Source organism: Xiphophorus maculatus, chromosome 24 (genome assembly GCF_002775205.1).
Source record: "Xiphophorus maculatus strain JP 163 A chromosome 24, X_maculatus-5.0-male, whole genome shotgun sequence".
NCBI classification, from domain to species: domain Eukaryota; kingdom Metazoa; phylum Chordata; class Actinopteri; order Cyprinodontiformes; family Poeciliidae; genus Xiphophorus; species Xiphophorus maculatus.
Window position 1 is genome coordinate 5,056,745 of NC_036466.1, and position 11,437 is coordinate 5,068,181.

Here is an 11,437-nt window from a genome sequence, read left to right on the forward strand (position 1 = left end):
CGAGGGTACTTACCACTATACTAACGAGGACTTGTTGACTGCTGGCCCCACATATTTTTGACAACTCATCAATTTCACAGAAGTTACGTTTAAATGACTGGACTGTGGTAGAAAACATTGGCCAAGATCAAACAACCTCCCCGTCGGGGAATCGAACCCCGGTCTCCCGCGTGACAAGCGGGGATACTTACCACTATACTAACGAGGACTTGTTGGCTTTTGGCCCCACCTATTTTTGGCTATTCATCAATTTATACAAAGTTTACATTTAAACCATAATATAATTATTACAGTACCACAGTGGAAAACGTCATCCAAGAAACAAAGCAAGCTCCCCGTCGGGGAATCGAACCCCGGTCTCCCGCGTGACAAGCGGGGATACTTACCACTATACTAACGAGGACTTGTTGGTGCTCTGCCTAAACCTATTTTTGGCTTTTCATCAATTTCCACAGTAGCTACATTTAAACTGTATTACGATTATGACTGGATTGTGGTAGAAAACACTGGCCAAGATCAAACAACCTCCCCGTCAGGGAATCGAACCCTGGTCTACCGCGTGACAAGCGGAGATACTTACCACTATACTAACGAGGACTTGTTGCTGCTCTGCCTAAACCTATTTTTGACATTTCATCAATTTCCACAGAAGTTACTTTTAAACTGTGATAGGATAATGACTGGACTGTGGTAGAAAACATTGGCCAAGATCAAACAACCTCCCCGTCGGGGAATCGAACCCCGGTCTCCCGCGTGACAAGCGGGGATACTTACCACTATACTAACGAGGACTTGTTGGCTTTTTGCCCCACCTATTTTTGGCTATTCATCAATTTATACAAAGTTTACATTTAAACCATAATATAATTATTACAGTACCACAGTGGAAAACGTCATCCAAGAAACAAAGCAAGCTCCCCGTCGGGGAATCGAACCCCGGTCTCCCGCGTGACAAGCGGGGATACTTACCACTATACTAACGAGGACTTGTTGGTGCTCTGCCTAAACCTATTTTTGGCTTTTCATCAATTTCCACAGTAGCTACATTTAAACTGTATTACGATTATGACTGGATTGTGGTAGAAAACACTGGCCAAGATCAAACAACCTCCCCGTCAGGGAATCGAACCCTGGTCTACCGCGTGACAAGCGGAGATACTTACCACTATACTAACGAGGACTTGTTGCTGCTCTGCCTAAACCTATTTTTGACATTTCATCAATTTCCACAGAAGTTACTTTTAAACTGTGATAGGATAATGACTGGACTGTGGTAGAAAACATTGGCCAAGATCAAACAACCTCCCCGTCGGGGAATCGAACCCCGGTCTCCCGCGTGACAAGCGGGGATACTTACCACTATACTAACGAGGACTTGTTGACTGCTGGTTCACCTATTTTTGACATTTCATCAATTTCCACAGAAGTTACGTTTAAATGACTGGACTGTGGTAGAAAACATTGGCCAAGATCAAACAACCTCCCTGTCGGGGAATCGAACCCCAGTCTCCTGCGTGACAAGCGGGGATACTTACCACTATACTAACGAGGACTTGTTGTTGCTCTTCCTAAACCTATTTTTGTCTTTTCATCAATTTCCACAGTAGCTACATTTAAACTGTATTACGATTATGACTGGATTGTGGTAGAAAACACTGGCCAAGATCAAACAACCTCTCCGTCAGGGAATCGAACCCTGGTCTACCGCGTGACAAGCGGGGATACTTACCACTATACTAACGAGGACTTGTTGCTGCTCTGCCTAAACCTATTTTTGACATTTCATCAATTTCCACAGAAGTTACTTTTAAACTGTGATAGGATAATGACTGGACTGTGGTAGAAAACATTGGCCAAGATCAAACAACCTCCCCGTCGGGGAATCGAACCCCGGTCTCCCGCGTGACAAGCGGGGATACTTACCACTATACTAACGAGGACTTGTTGACTGCTGGTTCACCTATTTTTGACATTTCATCAATTTCCACAGAAGTTACGTTTAAATGACTGGACTGTGGTAGAAAACATTGGCCAAGATCTAACAACATTGCGGTCGGGGAATCAAACCCCGGTCTCCTGCGTGACAAGCAGGGATTCTTACCACTATACTAATGAGGACTTGTTGTCTTTTGGCCCCACCTATTTTTGGCTTTTCATCAATTTCCACAACAGCTACATTTAAAACATCATACAATTATTACAGTACCACAGTGGAAAACGTCATCCAAGAAACAAAGCAAGCTCCCCATCGGGGAATCGAACCCTGGTCTCCTACGTGACAAGCGAGGGTACTTACCACTATACTAACGAGGACTTGTTGACTGCTGGCCCCACATATTTTTGACAACTCATCAATTTCACAGAAGTTACGTTTAAATGACTGGACTGTGGTAGAAAACATTGGCCAAGATCAAAAAACCTCCCCGTCGGGGAATCGAACCCCGGTCTCCCGCGTGACAAGCGGGGATACTTACCACTATACTAACGAGGACTTGTTGGCTTTTGGCCCCACCTATTTTTGGCTATTCATCAATTTATACAAAGTTTACATTTAAACCATCAAATAATTATTACAGTACCACAGTGGAAAACGTCATCCAAGAAACAAAGCAAGCTCCCCGTCGGGGAATCGAACCCCGGTCTCCCGCGTGACAAGCGGGGATACTTACCACTATACTAACGAGGACTTGTTGTTGCTCTGCCTAAACCTATTTTTGGCTTTTCATCAATTTCCACAGAAGTTATGTTTAAAATGTGATAGGATAATGACTGGACTGTGGTAGAAACATTGGCCAAGATCAAACAACCTCCCCGTCAGGGAATCGAACCCCGCTCTCCTGCATGACAAGGGGGGGTACTTGCCACTATACTAACGAGGACTTGTTGTTGTGCTGCCTAAACCTATTTTTGTCTTTTCATCAATTTCCACAGAAGTTATGTTTAAAGTGTATTACGATTATGACTGAATTGTGGTAGAAAACATTGGTCAAGATGAAACAAACTGCCCGTCAGGGAATCGAACCCTGGTCTCCTACGTGACAAGCGAGGGTACTTACTACTATACTAACGAGGACTTGTTGACTGCTGGCCCCACCTATTTTTGATATTTCATCAATTTCACAGAAGTTACGTTTAAATGACTGGACTGTGGTAGAAAACACTGGTCAAGATGAAACAACCTCCCCGTCAGGGAATCGAACCCTGGTCTCCCGCGTGACAAGCGGGGATACTTACCACTATACTAACGAGGACTTGTTGACTGCTGGTTCACATATTTTTGACATTTCATCAATTTCCACAGAAGTTACGTTAACACCGTGATAGCATAATGACTGGACTGTGGTAGAAAACATTGGCCAAGATCAAACAACCTCCCCGTCGGGGAATCGAACCCCGGTCTCCCGCGTGACAAGCGGGGATACTTACCACTATACTAACGAGGACTTGTTGTCTTTTGGCCCCACCTATTTTTGGCTTTTCATCAATTTCCACAAAAGGTACATTTAAACAATGATACAATTATTACAGTACCACAGTGGAAAACGTCATCCAAGAAACAAAGCAAGCTTCCCATCAGGGAATCGAACACCGGTCTCCCGCGTGACAAGCGGGGATACTTTCCACTATACTAACGAGGACTTGTTGTTGCTCTGCCTAAACCTATTTTTGGCTTTTCATCAATTTCCACAGTAGCTACATATAAACTGTATTACGATTATGACTGGATTGTGGTAGAAAACACTGGCCAAGATCAAACAACCTCCCCGTCAGGGAATCGAACCCCGGTCTACCGCGTGACAAGCGGGGATACTTACCACTATACTAACGAGGACTTGTTGCTGCTCTGCCTAAACCTATTTTTGACATTTCATCAATTTCCACAGAAGTTACTTTTAAACTGTGATAGGATAATGACTGGATGGTGGTAGAAAACATTGGCCAAGATCAAACAACCTCCCCGTCGGGGAATCGAACCCCGGTCTCCCGCGTGACAAGCGGGGATACTTACCACTATACTAACGAGGACTTGTTGACTGCTGGTTCACCTATTTTTGACATTTCATCAATTTCCACAGAAGTTACGTTTAAATGACTGGACTGTGGTAGAAAACATTGGCCAAGATCAAACAACCTCCCCGTCGGGGAATCGAACCCCAGTCTCCCGCGTGACAAGCGGGGATACTTACCACTATACTAACGAGGACTTGTTGTTGCTCTTCCTAAACCTATTTTTGTCTTTTCATCAATTTCCACAGAAGGTACGTTTAAAGTGTATTACGATTATGACTGGATTGTGGTAGAAAACATTGGCCAAGATCTAACAACATCGCGGTCGGGGAATCAAACCCCGGTCTCCTGCGTGACAAGCAGGGATTCTTACCACTATATTAATGAGGACTTGTTGTCTTTTGGCCCCACCTATTTTTGGCTTTTCATCAATTTCCACAACAGCTACATTTGAAACATCATACAATTATTACAGTACCACAGTGGAAAACGTCATCCAAGAAACAAAGCAAGCTCCCCATCGGGGAATCGAACCCTGGTCTCCCGCGTGACAAGCGGGGATACTTACCACTATACTAACGAGGACTTGTTGGCTTTTGGCCAAACCTATTTTTGGCTATTCATCAATTTATACAAAGTTTACATTTAAACCATCATATAATTATTACAGTACCACAGTGGAAAACGTCATCCAAGAAACAAAGCAAGCTCCCCGTCGGGGAATCGAACCCCGGTCTCCCGCGTGACAAGCGGGGATACTTACCACTATACTAACGAGGACTTGTTGCTGCTCTGCCTAAACCTATTTTTGACATTTCATCAATTTCCACAGAAGTTACTTTTAAAATGTGATAGGATAATGACTGGATGGTGGTAGAAAACATTGGCCAAGATCAAACAACCTCTCCGTCGGGGAATCGAACCCCGGTCTCCCGCGTGACAAGCGGGGATACTTACCACTATACTAACGAGGACTTGTTGCTGCTCTGCCTAAACCTATTTTTGACATTTCATCAATTTCCACAGAAGTTACTTTTAAACTGTGATAGGATAATGACTGGATGGTGGTAGAAAACATTGGCCAAGATCAAACAACCTCCCCGTCGGGGAATCGAACCCCGGTCTCCCGCTTGACAAGCGGGGATATTAACCACTATACTAACGAGGACTTGTTGTCTTTTGGCCCCACCTATTTTTGGCTTTTCATCAATTTCCACAAAAGCTACATTTAAACCATCATACAGTTATTACAGTACCACAGTGGAACACATCATCCAAGAAACAAAGCAACCACACCGTCAGGGAATCGAACCCTGGTCTCCCGCGTGACAAGCGGGGATACTTTCCACTATACTAACGAGGACTTGTTGTTGCTCTGCCTAAACCTATTTTTGGCTTTTCGTCAATTTCCACAGTAGCTACATTTAAACTGTATTACGATTATGACTGGATTGTGGTAGAAAACACTGGTCAAGATCAAACAACCTCCCCGTCAGGGAATCGAACCCTGGTCTACCGCGTGACAAGCGGGGATAATTACGACTATACTAACGAGGACTTGTTGCTGCTCTGCCTAAACCTATTTTTGACATTTCATCAATTTCCACAGAAGTTACTTTTAAACTGTGATAGGATAATGACTGGATGGTGGTAGAAAACATTGGCCAAGATCAAACAACCTCCCCGTCGGGGAATCGAACACCGGTCTCCCGCGTGACAAGCGGGGATACTTTCCACTATACTAACGAGGACTTGTTGTTGCTCTGCCTAAACCTATTTTTGGCTTTTCATCAATTTCCACAGTAGCTACATTTAAACTGTATTACGATTATGACTGGACTGTCGTAGAAAACATTGGCCAAGATCAAACAACCTCCCCGTCGGGGAATCGAACCCCGGTCTCCCGCGTGACAAGCGGGGATACTTACCACTATACTAACGAGGACTTGTTGTCTTTTGGCCCCACCTATTTTTGGCTATTCATCAATTTATACAAAGTTTACATTTAAACCACCATATAATTATTACAGTACCACAGTGGAAAACATCATCCAAGAAACAAAGAAAGCCCCCCGTCGGGGAATCGAACCCCGGTCTCGCGCGTGACAAGCGGGGATTCTTACCACTATACTAACGAGGACTTGTTGTTGCACTGCCTACAGCTATTTTTGGCTTTTCATCAATTTCCACAGAAGTTACCTTTAAACTGTATTGTGATTATTACTGGATTGTGGTAGAAAACATTGGTCAAGATGAAACAACCTCCCCGTCAGGGAATCAAACCCTGGTCTCCCATGTGACAAGCGGGGATACTTACCACTATACTAACGAGGACTTGTTGACTTTTGGCCCCACCTATTTTTGGCTTTTCATCAATTTCCACAAAGCTACATTTAAAAAAACATACAGTTATTACAGTAGCACAGTGGAAAGCATCATCCAAGAAACAAAGCAAGCTCCCAGTCGGGGAATCGAACCACGGTCTCCCGCGTGACAAGCGGGGATACTTACCACTTTACTAACGAGGACTTGCTGACTGCTGGTTCACCTATTGTTGACATTTCATCAATTTCCACAGAAGTTACGTTAAAATCGTGATAGGATAATGACTGGACTGTGGTAGAAAACATTGGCCAAGATCAAACAACCTCCCCGTCGGGGAATCGAACCCCGGTCTCCCGCGTGACAAGCGGGGATACTTACCACTATACTAACGAGGACTTGTTGTTGCTCTGCCTAAACCTATTTTTGACATTTCATCAATTTCCACAGAAGTTAATTTTAAACTGTGATAGGATAATGACTGGACTGTGGTAGAAAACATTGGCCAAGATCAAACAACCTCCCCGTCGGGGAATCGAACCCTGGTCTCCCATGTGACAAGCGGGGATTCTTACCACTATGCTAAGGAGGACTTGTTGACTTTTGGCCCCACCTATTTTTGGCTTTTCATCAATTTCCACAGTAGCGACATTTAAACTGTATTACGATTATGACTGGATTGTGGTAGAAAACATTGGTCAAGATCAAACAACCTCCCCGTCAGGGAATCGAACCCTGGTCTCCCACGTGACAAGCGGGGATACTTACCACTATACTAACGAGGACTTGTTGTCTTTTGGCCCCACCTATTTTTGACATTTCATCAATTTCCACAGAAGTTACTTTTAAACTGTGATAGGATAATGACTGGACTGTGGTAGAAAACATTGGCCAAGATCAAACAACCTCCCCGTTGGGGAATCGAACCCCGGTCTCCCGCGTGACTACTTACCTCTATACTAACGAGGACTTGTTGTTGCTCTTCCTAAACCTATTCTTGTCTTTTCATCAATTTCCACAGAAGGTACGTTTAAACTGTATTACGATTATGACTGGATTGTGGTAGAAAACATTGGCCAAGATCAAACAACATCCCGGTCGGGGAATCGAACCCCGGTCTCCCGCGTGACTACTTACCTCTATACTAACGAGGACTTGTTGTTGCTCTTCCTAAACCTATTCTTGTCTTTTCATCAATTTCCACAGAAGGTACGTTTAAACTGTATTACGATTATGACTGGATTGTGGTAGAAAACATTGGCCAAGATCAAACAACATCCCGGTCGGGGAATCGAACCCCGGTCTCCCGCGTGACTACTTACCTCTATACTAACGAGGACTTGTTGTTGCTCTTCCTAAACCTATTCTTGTCTTTTCATCAATTTCCACAGAAGGTACGTTTAAACTGTATTACGATTATGACTGGATTGTGGTAGAAAACATTGGCCAAGATCAAACAACATCCCGGTCGGGGAATCGAACCCCGGTCTCCTGCGTGACAAGCAGGGATACTTACCACTATACTAACGAGGACTTGACGTCTTTTGGCCCCACCTATTTTTGGCTTTTCATCAATTTCCACAACAGCTACATTTAAAACATCATACAATTATTACAGTACCGCAGTGGAAAACGTCATCCAAGAAACAAAGCAAGCTCCCCGTCGGGGAATAGAACCCTGGTCTCCTACGTGACAAGCGAGGGTACTTACCACTATACTAACGAGGACTTGTTGACTGCTGGCCCCACCTATTTTTGACAATTCATCAATTTCACAGATGTTACGTTTAAATGACTGGACTGTGGTAGAAAACATTGGCCAAGATCAAACAACCTCCCCGTCGGGGAATCGAACCCCGGTCTCCCGCGTGACAAGCGGGGATACTTACCACTATACTAACGAGGACTTGTTGTCTTTTGGCCCCACCTATTTTTGGCTATTCATCAATTTATACAAAGTTTACATTTAAACCACCATATAATTATTACAGTACCACAGTGGAAAACATCATCCAAGAAACAAAGAAAGCCCCCCGTCGGGGAATCGAACCCCGGTCTCGCGCGTGACAAGCGGGGATTCTTACCACTATACTAACGAGGACTTGTTGTTGCACTGCCTACAGCTATTTTTGGCTTTTCATCAATTTCCACAGAAGTTACCTTTAAACTGTATTGTGATTATTACTGGATTGTGGTAGAAAACATTGGTCAAGATGAAACAACCTCCCCGTCAGGGAATCAAACCCTGGTCTCCCATGTGACAAGCGGGGATACTTACCACTATACTAACGAGGACTTGTTGACTTTTGGCCCCACCTATTTTTGGCTTTTCATCAATTTCCACAAAGCTACATTTAAAAAAACATACAGTTATTACAGTAGCACAGTGGAAAGCATCATCCAAGAAACAAAGCAAGCTCCCAGTCGGGGAATCGAACCACGGTCTCCCGCGTGACAAGCGGGGATACTTACCACTTTACTAACGAGGACTTGCTGACTGCTGGTTCACCTATTGTTGACATTTCATCAATTTCCACAGAAGTTACGTTAAAATCGTGATAGGATAATGACTGGACTGTGGTAGAAAACATTGGCCAAGATCAAACAACCTCCCCGTCGGGGAATCGAACCCCGGTCTCCCGCGTGACAAGCGGGGATACTTACCACTATACTAACGAGGACTTGTTGTTGCTCTGCCTAAACCTATTTTTGACATTTCATCAATTTCCACAGAAGTTAATTTTAAACTGTGATAGGATAATGACTGGACTGTGGTAGAAAACATTGGCCAAGATCAAACAACCTCCCCGTCGGGGAATCGAACCCTGGTCTCCCATGTGACAAGCGGGGATTCTTACCACTATGCTAAGGAGGACTTGTTGACTTTTGGCCCCACCTATTTTTGGCTTTTCATCAATTTCCACAGTAGCGACATTTAAACTGTATTACGATTATGACTGGATTGTGGTAGAAAACATTGGTCAAGATCAAACAACCTCCCCGTCAGGGAATCGAACCCTGGTCTCCCACGTGACAAGCGGGGATACTTACCACTATACTAACGAGGACTTGTTGTCTTTTGGCCCCACCTATTTTTGACATTTCATCAATTTCCACAGAAGTTACTTTTAAACTGTGATAGGATAATGACTGGACTGTGGTAGAAAACATTGGCCAAGATCAAACAACCTCCCCGTTGGGGAATCGAACCCCGGTCTCCCGCGTGACTACTTACCTCTATACTAACGAGGACTTGTTGTTGCTCTTCCTAAACCTATTCTTGTCTTTTCATCAATTTCCACAGAAGGTACGTTTAAACTGTATTACGATTATGACTGGATTGTGGTAGAAAACATTGGCCAAGATCAAACAACATCCCGGTCGGGGAATCGAACCCCGGTCTCCCGCGTGACTACTTACCTCTATACTAACGAGGACTTGTTGTTGCTCTTCCTAAACCTATTCTTGTCTTTTCATCAATTTCCACAGAAGGTACGTTTAAACTGTATTACGATTATGACTGGATTGTGGTAGAAAACATTGGCCAAGATCAAACAACATCCCGGTCGGGGAATCGAACCCCGGTCTCCTGCGTGACAAGCAGGGATACTTACCACTATACTAACGAGGACTTGACGTCTTTTGGCCCCACCTATTTTTGGCTTTTCATCAATTTCCACAACAGCTACATTTAAAACATCATACAATTATTACAGTACCGCAGTGGAAAACGTCATCCAAGAAACAAAGCAAGCTCCCCGTCGGGGAATAGAACCCTGGTCTCCTACGTGACAAGCGAGGGTACTTACCACTATACTAACGAGGACTTGTTGACTGCTGGCCCCACCTATTTTTGACAATTCATCAATTTCACAGATGTTACGTTTAAATGACTGGACTGTGGTAGAAAACATTGGCCAAGATCAAACAACCTCCCCGTCGGGGAATCGAACCCCGGTCTCCCGCGTGACAAGCGGGGATACTTACCACTATACTAACGAGGACTTGTTGTCTTTTGGCCCCACCTATTTTTGGCTATTCATCAATTTATACAAAGTTTACATTTAAACCATCATATAATTATTACAGTACCACAGTGGAAAACGTCATCCAAGAAACAAAGAAAGCTCCCCGTCGGGGAATCGAACCCCGGTCTCCCGCGTGACAAGCGGGGATACTTACCACTATACTAACGAGGACTTGTTGTCTTTTGGCCCCACCTATTTTTGGCTTTTCATCAATTTCCACAACAGCTACATTTAAACCATAATACAGTTATTACAGTGGAAAACGTCATCCAAGAAACAAAGAAAGCTCCCCATCGGGGAATCGAACCCCGGTCTCCCGCGTGACAAGCGGGGATACTTTCCACTATACTAACGAGTACTTGTTGACTTTTGGCCCCACCTATTTTTGGCTTTTCATCAATTTCCACAGTAGCTACATTTAAACTGTATTACGATTATGACTGGATTGTGGTAGAAAACATTGGTCAAGATGAAACAACCTCCCCATCAGGGATTCGAACCCTGGTCTCCCGCGTGACAAGCGGGGATACTTACCACTATACTAATGAGGACTTGTTGACTGCTGGTTCACCTATTTTTGGCTTTTCATCAATTTCCACAGTAGCTACATTTAAACTGTATTACGATTATGACTGGATTGTGGTAGAAAACATTGGTCAAGATGAAACAACCTCCCCATCAGGGATTCGAACCCTGGTCTCCCGCGTGACAAGCGGGGATACTTACCACTATACTAATGAGGACTTGTTGACTGCTGGTTCACCTATTTTTGGCTTTTCATCAATTTCCACAAAGCTACATTTAAACCATCATACAATTATTACAGTACCGCAGTGGAAAACGTCATCCAAGAAACAAAGCAAGTTCCCCGTCGGGGAATCGAATCGAGCTATCTTCCATGTTCTTTCAGCAAACAGTTATCTCTTAAAAGATTGTCTGTTAGTTTGTAGCTCATGTGACCAAACCAGCTGAGGAGATGAAAAGTTTAAACTTGAGTTAAAATGTTGTTTTAACTTGAGTTGAGTTAAAATTCAAGTTAGAATGTCAAGTTTTAACATTTTAACTCAACAACCTATACC

At 43.8% G+C, this 11,437-nt stretch overlaps 18 non-coding genes across 18 annotated transcripts; all 18 read right to left on the bottom strand.

The window, feature by feature from the left end:
- Window positions 1-136: 136 nt before the first annotated feature.
- Window positions 137-208, bottom strand: trnad-guc. Its single transcript has one exon. It is a non-coding gene; the product is annotated as a tRNA-Asp (tRNA).
- Window positions 209-331: 123 nt separating this feature from the next.
- Window positions 332-403, bottom strand: trnad-guc. The gene has a single exon. It is a non-coding gene; the product is annotated as a tRNA-Asp (tRNA).
- A 316-nt stretch (window positions 404-719) lies between these two features.
- trnad-guc lies at window positions 720-791 on the bottom strand. Its single transcript has one exon. It is a non-coding gene; the product is annotated as a tRNA-Asp (tRNA).
- Window positions 792-914: 123 nt separating this feature from the next.
- Window positions 915-986, bottom strand: trnad-guc. Its single transcript has one exon. It is a non-coding gene; the product is annotated as a tRNA-Asp (tRNA).
- A 316-nt stretch (window positions 987-1,302) lies between these two features.
- trnad-guc lies at window positions 1,303-1,374 on the bottom strand. The gene has a single exon. It is a non-coding gene; the product is annotated as a tRNA-Asp (tRNA).
- Window positions 1,375-1,868: 494 nt separating this feature from the next.
- Window positions 1,869-1,940, bottom strand: trnad-guc. Its single transcript has one exon. It is a non-coding gene; the product is annotated as a tRNA-Asp (tRNA).
- A 479-nt stretch (window positions 1,941-2,419) lies between these two features.
- On the bottom strand, window positions 2,420-2,491 carry trnad-guc. Its single transcript has one exon. It is a non-coding gene; the product is annotated as a tRNA-Asp (tRNA).
- A 123-nt stretch (window positions 2,492-2,614) lies between these two features.
- Window positions 2,615-2,686, bottom strand: trnad-guc. Its single transcript has one exon. It is a non-coding gene; the product is annotated as a tRNA-Asp (tRNA).
- Window positions 2,687-3,371: 685 nt separating this feature from the next.
- On the bottom strand, window positions 3,372-3,443 carry trnad-guc. Its single transcript has one exon. It is a non-coding gene; the product is annotated as a tRNA-Asp (tRNA).
- A 511-nt stretch (window positions 3,444-3,954) lies between these two features.
- On the bottom strand, window positions 3,955-4,026 carry trnad-guc. Its single transcript has one exon. It is a non-coding gene; the product is annotated as a tRNA-Asp (tRNA).
- A 690-nt stretch (window positions 4,027-4,716) lies between these two features.
- Window positions 4,717-4,788, bottom strand: trnad-guc. The gene has a single exon. It is a non-coding gene; the product is annotated as a tRNA-Asp (tRNA).
- Window positions 4,789-5,104: 316 nt separating this feature from the next.
- Window positions 5,105-5,176, bottom strand: trnad-guc. The gene has a single exon. It is a non-coding gene; the product is annotated as a tRNA-Asp (tRNA).
- Window positions 5,177-5,881: 705 nt separating this feature from the next.
- On the bottom strand, window positions 5,882-5,953 carry trnad-guc. Its single transcript has one exon. It is a non-coding gene; the product is annotated as a tRNA-Asp (tRNA).
- A 703-nt stretch (window positions 5,954-6,656) lies between these two features.
- trnad-guc lies at window positions 6,657-6,728 on the bottom strand. The gene has a single exon. It is a non-coding gene; the product is annotated as a tRNA-Asp (tRNA).
- Window positions 6,729-8,164: 1,436 nt separating this feature from the next.
- Window positions 8,165-8,236, bottom strand: trnad-guc. Its single transcript has one exon. It is a non-coding gene; the product is annotated as a tRNA-Asp (tRNA).
- Window positions 8,237-8,939: 703 nt separating this feature from the next.
- trnad-guc lies at window positions 8,940-9,011 on the bottom strand. The gene has a single exon. It is a non-coding gene; the product is annotated as a tRNA-Asp (tRNA).
- Window positions 9,012-10,262: 1,251 nt separating this feature from the next.
- On the bottom strand, window positions 10,263-10,334 carry trnad-guc. Its single transcript has one exon. It is a non-coding gene; the product is annotated as a tRNA-Asp (tRNA).
- A 123-nt stretch (window positions 10,335-10,457) lies between these two features.
- On the bottom strand, window positions 10,458-10,529 carry trnad-guc. Its single transcript has one exon. It is a non-coding gene; the product is annotated as a tRNA-Asp (tRNA).
- Window positions 10,530-11,437: the final 908 nt, after the last annotated feature.